Raw genomic sequence first — 17,230 nt, 5'->3', positions numbered from 1 at the left:
TGTGTATGTGTTTATTAATTAGCCAACAAAACATTATGTTTTGTGGGAATAGGTGGCAAAGAGCATTTTTAAAGTTTAGAAATAAAGGCTTGAATTGTAACATAAACCTAACTTAAAATAAATATGACTGATCTTAATTTCTAGCCCTGTACACATCAAAAAAAACACCATTTTTTTTACATTTCATCATGCTTGACAGTCTTTTCTCAAGAGCAGTTCACTACTGCTGTATGGAAGTGTTGCACATCCCGAGTCAGATGTCTGTGAAAGATTGTAGAGTAGCTACATTTGCTATGTTGGGTTCAGTCCGTTGTAGAGAGTCTCTTGCTTTCACTCGCACAGCATGTTTTTTCCAAAGCCTGCTGAAGCTGGTGGGAGGATTTTCACTGCCTTCAATGGCCTTTGGAACAGGTACTGTAATTCACTGTTTCAAAGTGAAAAAATCCACCAGGAATCACTGCAGGTAAATACCACTTTTCCAGAACAAAACCAGCTCAAGTTCAGATATATGTATCAGTCAGTTAAAACTTACATTGTAGTTGTTTCCTTAACATCATAATTTAAAAATTCTGCACATTGACTGTCTTGTAATTTGGGGAAAAAAACAGTGAATCAGAAAAATACAAAAGAAAACAACAATACTAGTAGTTAAGCAGTGCAATTTTGTTAGTGGAGGAACTGAGAGAGAGAACGGTCTGAAAATTTTATCAATAGCAGTGAAATCCTGTGGTTGAGGGTCCTATTGTGCATCATAATCCCATAATATATCTGCTGTGCATAACTCTAGTTTCTCACATGATTTAAAAAACGACCTACTATGGTTCAAGATTAAATGATGTGGGACTGGTACTCAGTCATTTTGGAAGCTTTGCATATCTTGTGTCACTTTAAAGTTCCTACAAAATCAAAAGAAGCTAAAAATGGGAAAGAATTGTTAAATCAACTGGTACAGGCCCCACTCATCCAGGACTGTTCCCCTCAATAGGTATCATACAATGCTTTGTCCAGGTTGGTTTTAAATGACTCAAGGGTCATACAAGGGTTGTGAGTGTCCTACAACCTCCCTTGAGAGGGCTTTAGAGAGTATTAAATCTTACCATTATAAAATTGTTCTCTGCTCTTCAGCCTRTATGTTCCTTCCTATTTGAGATAAGAGTTCTGTAAGTAGAGATAAACACAGTTTGGAGAGGGAAAGTTGATATTTCTTCAGATGAGTCAACTTTGTTTTAGAGAACCTCTTCTATCAAAGCCCAGACATCTTTGAAAATTAAGCTTATAAACTACATATGCTGTTCTGGACTTCATCTATTCCCAAACATTAAAAACAACTGTAAATAATTCTACAGGATAGAACATAAATATGCCTGATACCATATAATAATCTTAACAATAAGGAAAAGCCTTGCCACACCCTTCCGACACTCCTTTCTACCAGCCCCTTTTGTTTGATACCATATAAATTATATCAGTGTCCAAAGGCTARAGTTTTAATGCGTACAACCCCTACTGTAAGATAGTTGCTGCATTAAAGTCAATGGCAAAACTTTCACTGACTTGAATAGATTCAGGGTTTTATCTGTCATATTCAGTCCTGTCTCTGAAATGCAGATTTCCAAAATTCTATAGACACAAATAGAGGCGTTGTGATCTTTGCCATGACTTTATAACTATATCCTGTATTCCTAATAATTTGATCTATTCCTTTTTTACCACCAAAACTACAGCAGAATAATTGGAGATTACATCATCTGTAAGATACTTATATCATGTTAAGAGGCCTCATATTAATTATAGACATTCATATTTTGCCAATTTTTTTTTGGCATATGCTGAGCAGCTTCAAAACAAAGGCTTCACAAGACTATACATGTAACAAAGAACTTCAGGGCAGCTGGCTTTTCTTTATTTTTTTTTAATTCATATAGCAAGATTAAGTTAGGACTTAATTCCAGCCAAAAAGTCATGGAGAAAAGTATAATTTTCATACACAAGCAGAAAAWAAGTGGTGACTGGCTCCTGTAACAGATAATGTTTAACTAAGATTAGCACTGATGTATTAATACAACAATATAGTTGGCCCACTTTTTTCTAAATTAAAAAAAATTCAAATGTGGAAAGTTAGCAGTGTGGATTGGTTTAAAAAGATATCACTGAACAAGGAATGAAAAAGGATGGTGAATCTCTCTTCCCATCTCATATTTAAGCTTTTTAAAGAACCTTAAAATATACCAACTACCTTAGAATAGACTTCCAAAAATTATACAAAGATATTCTTGATTAAAGCTCATGTGTTTTCCTTCATAAAAGTCCCATTCTAGTTGTGCCCAATGGGAAGCTGAATTCTCAAAAGAACTGTCTTCTCACAATTTGTCTGGTCAAGTGTGAAGTAAGATGTGTGTCTTTTTTCCAAGTCAATAATATTAAATCATGTTTCAACAGATTCTGCCATGAGTATTAGTAGTAAGATAACATATTTTAGTAGCGCAGAATTTAGCATAGCACAGAATGTTATTGTTAATCATGGTTTTCTGGTAAGCTCAGTAAATGATGGYGTGATATCAAAACAACAGTAAGAAAAACATAGTAGTCTTTTTTATTTCTTAGTGGCATAGCACTGTAAAACAAAGAGTGATATAATTAAAGAAAACATTTAAACAAAKAATAGGTTCCATCTAAAAATAAAAACACAAAAAAAGGGTCTGAACTAATGCATGGCCAAAAGATGTAATTCTGCAAATGCCCTCTGGGCAGAAAAGGTCTTAGGGTGGTGTTTCAAAAACAGGCAGAGATGAAATGAGTGGGATTTTACAAGAAAGCCAGTTCAACACTGTAGGAACCATTAAAGGAAAAATTAGATTGCCTGCTGGCTTGCGGTCTGATAGGGAAAGTCCCTCAATAGTGGATGATTTGTAAGCACACATTCTTTTTTCAAACAGTAGGTTGCCTGCTCCCTGCTGTTTGAAGTGAGTTTAATATTCATAGATGCATCTACAAGCTATTTACTCAGACCAAAGTGATAGGTTTTGTTGTTTAGTGCTCCTGCACCACGTGATCAGATGCTTTGTGCTGTGAACCCTTCTTTCACAACTCACATATTTTCAAGATTCAACCGTCAGCAGGCCAGGTTGGTATTTTGATTGAACAGCCTCTGCCCAGAGAAAATCAGAGAACTGGCGGGGGCTGAGACTGGAGCCTTTCGGGACTCTTCTTTCCAAACCCTACGGATTCTGTGTTGAAATCAATGTTTGCAGAAACTCTGTGGCTGACACAGTTTTCTTACAAAGCCGATGGTCAGTTTAGAGGTCTCATGTCATATTTATAAGAGCAAGGGTCTTAAAACTGATGGCCTGGCCCTAGAACAGTGTGGATAAATATATTATGCCCTCATAAATTCCCCACTTGTTTTGATGGAGAAAAGGTGTTCTTCATTTCCTGCCCAAAACCTTGAAGTGTAGTATAGCTATAGAGTATTAAACAGCTGCACACAATCTTTCTTTCTCCCACTCTCCCCACAAATATAATACTCATTTTAGTTAGCTGTTTATACCAGTTTTGAACCCTCGAGGGTGAAAACTGCTGTGTGCACATAAGATGAATTATCTACTTCATCTTCTGCTTTTCCACAGAATGTAATCTTCTCTGAAAATTCATTCATAGCTATTAATTTTTATAATTGCTATGTTATTTGTTATACATATTTATAAAATATTCATCCACAGTGTCTGCTTTGACTGACCTTGTTAATATTGCATAAAAATTACCTGACCAAATTGCTTAGGATTTTTATAGGGTAACTCTTCATTCAAAGACATGAGGCAGCAATTGTTCTAGAGCAGATTCCATTCCATTGCATGGAAAAGTTGTGATGATATGCACTCTTACTTGTTTAAAAAAAAGTTGTTGACATTGAACAAATTGTTTAAATAATGATATAATATGGAGAAGCTAATTCAATTCTGAGGCACTAGAGCTGACTATTTTAAAGTACTGTTTGCAATTCGAAGTAGCAAAACTCCTCAGTTTGAGGACACACAACAAAATTGAACAATAAATAATTAAGTGCTGAAGAAAGTCTAGCTGAAACTTATTTTAAACCATTCTTGGTTCTGCAATGTGTTGTTAGCTTTCCTTTAAAATAACATTTACAGGATATTTTTATTAAAAAAAAACTTATTTAACACTGTTTATTTGTCTATTCTCTGCTTTTTGAACCTTATGCAGTGTTCTAAGTAACATTTCATTTTCCATTATTCCTTCTGGAGATTTTTGAAACCATTTTTTTCCTTCCTTCTTTTTTTATTTCCCTCTTTTCCCTCTCCGTTTTGCACAAATACACACAAACCCACTTTGTCCCTTTAGTTTCAACTGATCTATATAAATACTCTTCCTTCTGCTGCAAGGGACCACGTTCTCTCGGATACACATATTCCTCATGTTGCTCTAGCTGGACTGGCAGGAAGTGTTGGTCTTTTGCAGCTCTGAGTTTCAGTCACAGGAATCAAAGAAGCGATTGCGCTTGTGAAGCTCACCACTCCCTGTGACCGCTGGTTCTATGAAAGCAGTGGAGAAAACAGACTAGCTGGAATTTGTAGACTGGGAGTCCCTAGACTGGAATTCATAGACTATTATGACCAGAGGGGTTTGCTTTCTACATTACGCAGGCCATAAAACTTCTTTCACTCATTCCTACAATGAGAGAAGAAATGCTTCCCTATAACCTAAGCAAACACTATTGAGTTCAGTGACATACGCATTCTTTTCTTAAAGTGCATATAGTCTGCATCCCTCACTGCCTCGGGTCTCTTACAGGCCATTCATGGTAGAGTAATATGATTCCAGTCTGTCACACAAGGTTGAGCAGCAACCTGCATATACAAATACTTGCAGCATTCATTATTGATAAGGCTAGGGGAAGCATTAGATAATGCGCTACTTAATGTATTTATTGGAGGTGATTTCAGACAGATGATGACTTCAGATGGATGAAGGATTGCATAGCACTCAGAAAAATCAACACAATTTTTTCTGTTTACTTTTGTGTGTGCACGAAAGTCACAATGAGCCAGCTGCAACATAAACTGTTGACGCAGCAGCTCCTCAGCACAGCTTGTCTGTCATCCAGAAGGTGTAATCTTTGGAGACATTCACGAGAACTGAAAATAGTTCCTCAGTGGAATTTGAGCAGCTTAGCTACATTTTAATAAATTTTTAATACAACTTCAGACTAAAAACTTAATAACCCAACTTTTCTCCGGTTATGTATTAAAAAAAAACCAACAGATACTTTGCCCTCCAATCTCTCCCCTACCCCTTCCAAACCAGTAAAATGGTGTGGAAATGCTACGGAGCCTGAATTGCAGCCTTGAAAGGCCAGTCCTTCTAATGAAATCAATTAAAGCAAGGTCAGGCCCCACACAAAGGCAAGGGTAATAATATTCACCAAATAGGCACTATTTCCCTAATTGTCATAATTTAATTGTCATAGCTGGGACAGTTAAAGATGATTTATTCTGCATCATAGATTCAGCCATGAATCACACTAAATGGAAGAAAGTCTTACAGAATTAAATAAACATTAAGAGCCTTGTGGTACTTAGTGATGCATCACAAAATACCTAGAAGTTGAGTTAAGGTGATCCATTGCTTTGGATGCAATTGCACAGAAAGGTAGCTTCCTCAGCRATTGTACTCAGGAGAAAAGGACTTGCTGCATACCATTCTGGGCAATAAAAAAAACACTCTTTTTCAAGAGTCCATGTTAAAATTGCATAGGAGGAAACAACTATTAAACCAGACAGAGCAGCACATTAACRTAGATACATTGCCTCTGGTACCCAAAGCAAGCTCTAAAGTCAGAGACTTTAGAATCACAAAGCAGAACAGGACGACTGATGATACCTGCCCATATGGTATCTTCCAAGCATCAGTACCACCCCTGCTACAGATTCTTCAGTTAAGGAAGAAGTGCTGGTACACAGGAACCTCTGGGGAGAATGAAGCAGCCCAGGCTCCAGGCTATGAGAACGCGGGGAGCTGGGGGGGAGGCCCACCTGGTGGTTTGTCAGATAGGATCTTCGTTTCATGCCATGTCTGTGCCAGACATGCTATGCTCCTGGTCCTCAGACAGAAAACCAGTAGCTAAATTCCAGATTCTCTAGAGAAGCTCTGCACTCTTTCCTGGTCCTGACCTATTCAGCCTTTTCAGGCCATCTGCAGGAAGTTTTACACTACAAGCCCAGACATTATATATTTTTCCTGGAATGGCTCCCATTTCACTTATCATTTTTAATGTTATTGTCCCCGTTACTAAGTAACATAAAGTTGCCATACACACCCTTCCCTTTAAATGCTATTCCTGTGTTATACTTCTTATTTTAATGCACCTAGTCAATTCATTTGGGTACAGATCAGAGAAACAACATGTTTTATTGGCTGAAATACTGAAGAGCTTTAACTTCAACAAGATGTAGCTTCATTCAGTGTGCAGTGCTTACAAATAGTCAGTGTTCCATTCTGACTTCCACGCTGCACAAGGAGAAGATTATTAAAGTAATAATGTGTGTTTCAGAGATTTAAAATGTGTTATAAACTAGCGCACTTCTCTAGAGGACGAGAACTTTTTAAGGTGATATGGCCAAATGAAGTCTCAGCTGGTAGAGAGACATGCAGCTTCTTTACATTTACAGCAGTGAAATATTCTGCCCTTTAACTGAGTCAGACTTAGAGTCCCAAATTTATAACGCTTACTTTAGGTTAGCATAGCTCAGCTTTGAGTCACTGGCCAATTCATTATCATTACGCATTTATTGTTGAAGTGCTATCAGTTTGCTCCGCACTGTACAAGAACTACTCCCACAAGGAATTGTGTAAGTCCCACAGAGGTATCTTCAGAGGCATGCATAAACTTGGAAAAGCTCCTGCGTATTTGTCCTTTTATATCTTTCCTCAAGCGACACAGAAGTAACAACGGGAATATCTAATATGCTGAGATGTGCTCTGTCAGATCCTCACAGCATCACCCCCTTCCTCAGGCCTGTCTTTGTTAGGCCAGGGTAATTAGTTCTTCACAYGGCTGGTAATTAAAGCCAGATCTCATAGACCTAAACACTTTGGGGAAAAAGATTAATGATAGGCTCTCTCACTTTGTGTCTCACAAGGGTGGGGAAATTATAAAGAGGAGGAGGAGGARTGTGGAGGAAAGAAGCATTCTGCACAGTAAATGGAGAAAATGGCAAACAGTAGACTTCTGGGGAATGAAAATAAATGAGTTCAGTGGCTTTCCAAATCATCATTTTCTCCATTTTGGGGTGAAATTTGCCTACAGTGTATTTCTCCTGCCTTCTTCTTGAGTACACCGGGAAGGACTGTGATCCTTTGTTTCCCAGTGTGAAGAGCAAACAGAAAAGCGCGGAGGCAGCAGCCACCTGGTATGACCATACATAGTTCAGCTTTGACTGATGAGCTGTGAGTGAGCCTGTGTCCCAGATATGTTCAGGGCAAGGGCCACTGACCAATATATTCTGCTTATTTGTTGTCTTATTTTAGAATCTCAAAGAAAGATTGGAAAAATCTGTCTTCCAAGGCACTGCCTGCTTTAGCTTTTGTTCCTGAATTTTTTTTTAAATAAATATATGGGACTTCTAATAAATAAATAAACTCCTGTGGTTGCATTCCCCCACCCCCAAAAGACTTAGTGGCAAACAGAGGAAAGTTTTGAATCAAACTATTTGAGATAAAATAGGAAAAATMTGATTTCATTTTCCAAGTGTACATCAATATCAGCTCTTTTAATCCCAGCAGAGTTATTTCTAGTTTATAGTTGTGTAACTGACCTTGGAATCTAACCCAAAGTGTATTTATATATATCCCCCACCCAAGAACTGATCATAAATGCTTGAGTGCAGGATCGCTGTTCCCTTTCAGCTGCTGCTGTTATTATTTATAATTTGTAGTACTGTTAACACCAAGGGRCCACCAATCTAATTAGGATCTCATTTTCCTTTGGAAGAAACAGGACGCTATTGTCCGATATGGAGTTCACACTAAACTGGGAAGACAGATGAAGTGTATTTTGGAGGAAGGAAACAGAGGGCAGGGAAAGAAGAAATACAGGGGAAACAARCAAAACAAAACAAAAACCCTGTGCAAGCACTGTGTCAGTTCCACACCTTGATTAGGATCCCTATTTTAAATAGGTTTACAATCTAGCTAAAAAGAAAAACCCTCAAGCAAGTGTCTCAGACAATAAAAGTGGATRGAAAGAAAACTGCACAACACTATTGAGTTCATGCACCTACTTGAAACAACAAGCTGAATAGGTAGACAGTTCTAGCTCATGGAGGAATTGCATAGTCTTTAAGAAAAAAAGTAGTTTGAACTTTGTCTCCCRTTTAAATAATTAAGGTAGGTAATCCTGGGATTTTTTTGTTTACTTCTGCTCTAGGCCATACCTATTCTGTAAGGACTATTTTAAGAATAGCTCACCAATGACAGAGCTCATTTTTAAATATTATAGAAGTTGTCCCATCAGGTTCTCCAGTTACATAGGAACTTCTTCTACCTATACAAAAACAAATTAAAAGGAAAATTACAGAACTGGATCTCAGCCACAGGAATCTGCTCCATGCTTCTTCTCTCTAATGTGACTCAGTTTTGTACTGGAATATTACCATCTGAGGAAATGTATGTTACCACTGAGATTCTGTAAAACTCCAGTATTCATTGGAGCTTTAAGGGTCTGGCCTGCAAATATTTAACTTAGGTTTATTGGCTCATTGATTTCTAAGGAGACTTAGCTGGATTAGGCTCTGCATAGCGGACCATCTATGTTAACTTTTCAGCCATATTTTTTTTCCTAGTTTCTCACTTTTTTACTGAGGATCTCAGGGGGGAAAAAAAAAAAAAAAAAGTAAAAGCAATAGGCCAGCAAGAGCTTATCTTCTTCAAATCTCTCTCCAGAAGTTCCCCTGGGGGAGCTTTAGTGTTTAGTGTTTAGTATCAGTGCTTTCTCTTGCCATTTGTTTGTCTCATATTCTTCAAAGCACAATGTAAGTTTYAGGCACCATTTGCATGCCTCAAACATTCTTGGAATGACAGAAAAGACAGGACTTTCTCATACACATGCGCACACAAACAAACATGGGAGAAATGTCATGCTTGCGACTTTTCCTGCTCATGGGTGAAGACCTGGTACACTCACCCAAAATTTAAAGGTGTGACAGAATGGGAAGCTGGTGCATTTAAAATAAAACATATTCAAATCAAACCCTGGCTGAATTTTGAAGCAAGCTTTGGATACAAGACCTCCTGAAAAGCAGGTCCCAGTGAACATACAAGAGGTGTGAGAAAGATTATTAAAAACAGTTTGAGATGCTGGACTTAAGTGCTTCAAGGATTAACAAAATAAAGATAGGCCTAGATTTTCTCTCACCTGCTGTTTTTTTGTTTCCACCTTTCTACAGTTTTCCATACTGTTGGCTGTTGTGACGGACTGTGCAGTTTCCAAAAGGAAATAATTAGTGACATAGGCTGGAATTATTGAGAAATACACAACGTTCAGAATTACAAATGCCTTCAGAGAATTGGTTGATAAAAGTCTAATTAGCATTTTAAAGGGCTGTGGATTCAGTCCTTTTTCCATTCCCTGGGGTGACTGTACTTTTTCTGAAGGAATTTGACATATATGTCTGGGACAGGAAGAGCCATTAGAACAGTCTTTATGCTCAAGAAACAGCGTGGGAAAAGCTCAAAGGCTCATTTGGCCTATGTGTCACATGAGAAAGAACTGAGAACACAAAGATGAATACAGCAACTAACAAGAAAAATTATATAAATACAAGGTTTCARTGTCAGAGAGCTGAGGCAAGAGTAAATCCCTTCTTCATTCTATGCTTGAGCATACCTGATTGTTTATACACAAGTAAATAACGTAATCACAAATATGATAGCTGTCTTGACCAAACATAAAACCAAACATGATAAGGTAAGTAAATATCTATTTAAAACACACTTGGTATAAGAATTATATTTTCGATAGGGTTGCCATGGTTTCTCTCCTCACTCGCTTCTGATTTACTAGGTTTTTTCCCCTGACTTTCCAGTAATGCTCCAAAATTCAGGGCATTTTGATTCTCAGTGTTACTGGGGCTTGAGGACTGCTATTGAGGAAAGACTTGTGGCCAGTAGTGATGGGGAGGAAAACAAATGTTATACTCAGTCCCGATCAGTCTCGCCACAGACTAAGCAAAAGTGTGCCCTTTTTCCTAAAAAATACAATTCAGATTCTGTCAATGGTCAAAATTAAGAGAAAGCATAGCGAAAAAGGAAGAAGAATAAATGGTTACAAGGATCAAATCTTGAACTCCTTTTTCAAGTCCGACACAGCTCATCAAGACATTTGCCTGACTAAAGACTGAGTTCAAAACTGACTAAGATGTTAGAATTTAGCTCTGAATTTTTTGGAAGTGTGCGAGTGCTGTACAAGATAGGACCTACATTTTTCAAGTTAAATAAACATAATGAACAGATACCAGTTATGTTCTGAAAGTCTAAGCTTTCTTCATGCTTTGTAAATGTTAGGAGGATAAAGTGGATTTGGGAACTTTTAATCACCTTTGTTGCAGGCTCGTCTCTTCAAGGGTCTTCCAGAGCAAAGCAAGCCACAGCTTGACTGATCGTTTTGAAAGGGATTCCGTCAGCCTCACATGCACTCAAAGCAAAATCTTTTATATTTCCTGTGATAAAATTAATCCAAGTTAGGTTCACAAGGTGAATATACAAAAAAAAGCAAGAGAGGGAGAATTAGAAGAAACTTATTTCCTACTCTCAGGCTTACCATGCAAGGTGTTTCTCACTTTAACCATATGGGAATTCCTCTCCCACACAGATAAATGAATAAAACCCCCACCCCTTTAAGTGAAATCAACATCAGGTCCATGTAAAAATTTGTATTTGTTGTTTACTGCTGCACTCTGTCTTTAAACCAGCAATAATGAGGATGAAATTGGCAGTACTCTAAACACTGTGGACAAGCTTTGCTAAGCTGCAGTGCCCAGGCTACTGATAAAACAAATTAGCATCAGAGTAAGAATAGGACAAGATAGTGCTATGACAGAAATAATATAAGGAATAATAAGAACCCAGGTGTACATAATTAAGATTGTAATTCAAGCAAAGGGTTCTGGTGACATCATTTATCAATGTCAATACAAAGTCTCAATGGAATTACAGCTCTGTATGTAGAATTCAGATATATGTGATTTGTTAGAATACATGAAGAATGTTTCTATTAAAAGTAGACAGACAATATGTTAACCTGAAGTAGTGGTGGTGACAGGATGAGATACAAAGAGAACTTTTTTTTTTCCTATTCTAGCAAAAGAAGATCAAGCATTTAGAACATTTCTAAGAAACTTGTATGTTTACTTAAAATATCAGCTAGGGAATCTTTTTTCAGGTTTTCATCCTCCAAAAGGAGCAGAACTGAAGTTTCAGTTCTAGTGTGAGTCAGTGTAGCAATAAAAATAGTGTCTGCTGCAAGAGTGAATACAGGAACATCCAAAATTACTGATTTTTCCATCTTACTGTATAGCACAATATCACAATAAAAGAAATTTGAGAAAAATATTTCCCTAACGAAGATGGTATGAAATACTTTCAATTAAATGTGCAGTAATGTGAGTATTATTTTATTATTTTCAAATGAACTCCTTTTTAGCAGGAAAAAAGAGAATGAGTGTTAATGCTCTTATTTGCATGTTTTGACAGAGGGTAGACATTAAACAAAAAAATCTAACTTCACAAAGAGTATTCTTGTAAGTAGAATACTTTTACTATTTATGAAGACAAATATGAAACAGAATCCCCACAAACTGTGTGAACTTAAAGAGCCTTTATTGAACCTAGGAAACTAATTCATATAAAACCAAATCCTTAAAGATAATTAGACTTCTAAATATTATTTCAGTACCAAACCACTTGCCACTTAGTCACCTAGTGGACTTCTCAGCCTCAAATAGATGCCCACTCTCCTTCCATAATAGAGGTGAACAGTATCTTTCTGATAGAGTTATATTCAGTAAATAGTGATGTTAATTAGAAATAAAATGCAGAATGATGTGAGGCTTGACTATTGAATGATTAGAGAAAAAGATAAAAATCTTTTCAATGCAGTCAGAAAAAGGGTTTCCTTTGACTTGATATCCCTAGCCCTAAACCTAGCCTAAATAAAGTGCCTGCATCTACAACTATAAAAATCCACAAAAAATATTGAATAAACTGGGTAGATTTTGTTTTTTGTGTTACTTACTGAAGCAGACCAAATGAAGCCCATAAATAATATACACCTCATGAAGTGGCCAGCAAATTGTGATGCTTTTGAATAGAGCTTCTGAAATGTTGTGTGGATTGTATATGGACRCTGATAATATCAAGAATCTTTCAAATTTGGCATTTTTAGATTGAAATTCTATCTAAAAATATATTATATTACCTGTGAAACTTTCAGGAAATGCTGACTGAGGTGATAAAGTCATAATTGTGTGGGGGTTTTTATTTTGTTTTAATTCTCTGCTGTTGCTGTCAGATGATAACTTCTGTGAAACTTGAAATGTGATACTCAGGAAGATTCCAGAGCTTGTGGAATTAGAGCACTTCTGGTCCAAGTATAAAATTCTTGAAAATTTAGCTTAGTTCAACCCCACAGAGCAGGTCAAACAGTAGCAGTTTTGACCTTGAGTGACCTAATTTGGAAAGGAAATTTGGTCAAACTAGCTGAAAGTAAGAGTTCTCATCAAGGATTAATCCATAGGATCAATATGAACTTTTTATAGCAGACTATTTTTGGAAGAGGACTACAAAAGGTTAGAATACTTTTAAAACTTGAAAAAGCAAATTACTATGATGTAAAGGGAATGAAAATATAACAAGCAGGAATCTTGATTTCATATCAGCATTTAGCCATGAAATACAGAAAAAAATTGACTTTAAAATGATATTTTTGTGTCTCTCCGCAAACCGTAGCTGAGCTTGTAAACACTTGCTTACATTACCTCTTCATGATACTGAACAAATAACACTTATGTTTGCATTTGACTGATACAAACACATGACAGGTTTTTATGACTTCTATAAAGTCAAATCACATATTAATATACCTCCTTATTTGAAAGTCTTAATTACCCCATAAACAAAAGAATTAGGAAAAAATATAAATACAGCTCTTTTTTTAAGCTGTTGTACACAAATATCCTACCCTTGCAGCATAAGAATAGGAATAGGAACTCTTTTAGGGCCCTATTAACAGGACCCTTTCGATAGCCATGTCACTAGCATCAGATGTTCATGCATGTCCTCATGTTACCTTGCCTAAGGAGCTAAAGGGCAGAATGATCGCACTTCCCCCAGATTGTTTTTAAAGGTTGCTGTCCCCTTCATTGACTCCATTCCCCTTGTCTCTCCCTTAATTAAAAGCCAAACTGAGATCCAGCTTCTTAGCATCAATGAAATCTGATGTTTTCTCAGCTGTCATAAGGCAGATTCCCCAGAGCTTGCTACTGACCTGGGTACAGTTTGTATATTGTAAAAGAGAATGACTGACACCTTTCACCTGGAGCAAGCTCCATAAGCACTAGGGGCTTTTTTTATCAAGTTCAGCAGCTAACACAGTCATTCTAGCATTCTAGCAGCATTTGAGTGTATTTCAGTCCATTTCAGAATACTCTTGAAACGCTGGCCAAAATTTACAGATTACGCTAAATCTCAAAAAAAGTTATACAAGCTTTACGTAAGAGTAAAAAGCTTTCTAGTATGGTGATTTAATTCAGACTTTCAGCCTGTTCTGTTTCTGATAAGGCAAATCTACAGCTAGTCTCTTCTATTAAGCTTTTCCAGCCTTCACTTGTGGTCGTTGCAAGGGGAACAGTATCCCTGAGAAACAGCAAGCCAACTCCTTACGTAAACTATCTTCTTATGTACTTTCCCTCTTCCCTTGGCTTTTTTCCTGAAGATAAGGAAATGGCATCAACTTCATAATGCTTTTTATTCAGTGCAGGATAGAGCAGGTATTTGTAAGATAATTGGTCTCTTGGTCCTGAAATTTCTATTCTTTCTCATTCTCCTTCACCTCCCTCACTTTTGTCCTTTGTAATTCATCTCTCTTCTATTTACAAGATGTCTGTTTCTGTGCCCCAATATTTGGTATTTGATTTCTGGACTATCCCTTCCCTAGAAGCTGACTATATCTTCATAAAATCTTTCAGAGTATGTCCCTCATCTACCTTCTGTAGATGTGTGTGATGATGGAGAAAGACCATAATCCTGTTTCTCCAAACCTCTCCATTACGATTTGGAAGTTGGCTAGGATTTAATGATCTCTTCAACAATTGCTGGATGATAACTATTTCCAGATCTGAGCTCTGCTTTCAACAGCAGAACAATAGAGATGTAGGGCTTACTAGTGAAGAACAACATTTTTTATTTTACAAAACAAGACTCTCAGCTTCAGTGGTGTTATTCATGAAAAACACCTTGTGCATATGCATTATGAGACAGTGCTTAATTAAATGATTGCATAATATGTTGTTCCACAGAATAAAATATGAAATATTCATCAGGCTAGAGAGAGTTAGAATGCCTGGTAGTTAAGTCACTCACCAGGGAAATCCAGCTCCTACTCCTCACTCCAAGTGAATATTTAAGTAGTTTATACAGCATGGCTTTAAAAGCAGCTAAAAATTTTGCCCCAAAACCTACTATGTCTATACTACTCGTATAGTATCCCAACAGACAGGAATCTGCTCTGAGTGAGGTATGGGGAAACACAGTTAAACATAGATCACCTACATCCCTGCATATAGTTAAAGCAATCAGATGCCTTAACCACTAGGCAGCCGGGTTTAATGGAACTAAAACCTCCCTACATATTTTATTTTTCAGGAAATTATTGACTTGGCCTAGCTGCCTCATTCAGGAAAGGGTTTCCAGATGGGACTCCAGAATAGAATGAATCACTTTACTGCAGTCTAAATTTGCACTGAGTTTAGTCCCTGTGAGGATGTGGCACAGGCAACCCATATATGTCCTTGGCTAATATGTAGAGCTCTCCACTCACTCTTCGCTTCTCTAAATCAACTGGTAAGCACCCAGCTCACCTGGTGCCTCATATTGGACAACTGGTATTGGTAGTAAGGTACCAAAAATGTTGTAATAGGCTGTACTTCAGCATGTAAATCATGTTGCAGATTTAGCCTTTGCCGATTTGTGAGATGGAAAGATCTTCAGGAAAGATGTTTTGATGAAGTACTGCCCTTGGATTAGTTTAACTGACCTAATGATAAGTGCATGTGTCAGAAACATGAGATGACTTTTTGAAGTAATAGTGGAAAAGAAGTTTAGAATGCATAAAATTGAGAGTAAAAGGATATATTTATTGTAAAATTGATTAAAAAATCATTTCCACCTCAGAGCACAGTTAGATCTATCAAAAGCTATGTACATATTTTACCAGCTTCTGGTAAATAGTAATAATTAAAAAAAAGCCTTCTGATTTTTGCAGGGTATCTCAGAGAAGTCATATTTATTCCTGTATTTATTCAGAGGGGAAGAAATGATACTGGGGAAATAACAAACTCTGGGGAGACAGAACCAATCAGAATAAATAAATATGCCCAAAAAAATAACRGAAGCAAATGTGGCACCAAATATCACTGATAGACCAGGAATACATTAATTCAGTACTGCAAATTGCTTTTGCTTAAGGCAGATGTACTTGGTATACCCTCTTAATTATTGCTCTTCTTATCAGTTTGCAACTGAAATCACATTCTCTCAGTAGCAATCAGGGAATGCTATGATAATATGAAATTCTAGGAAGAAGAGAGGTTCTAAACCAAAAGGCTAGAGAATTTTTTTTAAGTTTGCATTGTAACAACCACCTTGTGCACTACCCATCAAGCGAACGAATTCCACAGCTTCGGAGGTTGGGGAAACTTTTGACCAGCAGAGACTTTGCCATTTATGATTCATATCCTTTCGACACACCTTCTTTTTGGCCACTCAGCCTCTTCTTGAGCTTGGAGAAGACAGGAGGATGGTTCTGTAGCTGACTGATGAAGCAGAGGGTTCAACTTATTAGCTCCTGTTCGCCTAGAGAGTGTTTTTTCTTGAAGTGCTTTTACATACATATGTATTTGTAAGTGTGTATGTATCTATATCTCTATAGGAGATAAAACTTTTTCTTTACCTGCTTATGGATACTATTTGGTGATGAGAAGGAAAAGCTGCTGTGTTCTCACAGCAGAGAAGGTAGGTAGCATAGAAACTTATCAGGTGTTTAGCTACTTGTGTGTGTCCAAAGGATTAGAGGTGTTCTAACATCTGTCAGTCAAAGCAGTAGGACTTTGTTTCTTGGCTTGAGAAGTGATGTCTCCTCTCATTTCCCAGGGGCCAGGACTCTAATCCACTCTTTCTTCCAGCACTGTGTGGCATACACTGATGAGTTAGCATCTTATTAAGTAATCTACTTCCATCTTTTAATGAAAAGTCCAGGTTGTTTTTGTGGATCAAACCAATGGATACTAAGGTTGTAAAAGAGCAGTGCATTATGAGAATGGATTGATATATGTGGACTGACTAAAGTTTAAGGTCAAATGAAAGTAGCCACCTTATTAAACTTTTATTTTGTGCAAGAGTTCGCAAGAGGATAAAAGCCTGCTGCCTTCACATCCATTTGTCCAGTAAGCTTGGGATACTGCCAACAAATGAAAAATAGTGAGTCTTCCTCCTTCATCAGTACTACATTAAGTTAGCTTGGCTGGAGACTAGATTAAATGCTCACTAAACCTGTTAGTATTGTGAAAATCGGTTAAGAGGACTGCAATATTCAAAAAGATTAATTACAGATTAACAGATTAATTACAGATTTAACTTTCTGGGGAGTGGCCTTGAAATGGATACTTTCCTATCAGATATGTCCTAAGTAATGATCAGACCTAATTTATTTTTAGAGGCAAATGGAGGACTTAGTGAGTATTCATGAGGCCTTGAATTACTCTTCCATTTAAAGTGAAAAAGAAAATTAAGACTGGAACCAGCTGTAGCAACCCTTTAAGAAAGACTGATAGATTGAGGGGCAAGCGGAGTTTCCCTGTAAATAAATGGTACTAGATTGATTTTTAGGGAGCACTAAAAAAAAAAGGCAAGCTCAGTGTTCTTCAAGCCAATCAAACTAGGG

This window comes from Apteryx rowi, unplaced genomic scaffold (assembly GCF_003343035.1).
Source record: "Apteryx rowi isolate R43461 unplaced genomic scaffold, aptRow1 scaffold_58, whole genome shotgun sequence".
Classification (NCBI taxonomy): Eukaryota; Metazoa; Chordata; class Aves; order Apterygiformes; family Apterygidae; genus Apteryx; species Apteryx rowi.
Note: the sequence above shows the minus strand (reverse complement) of the source record.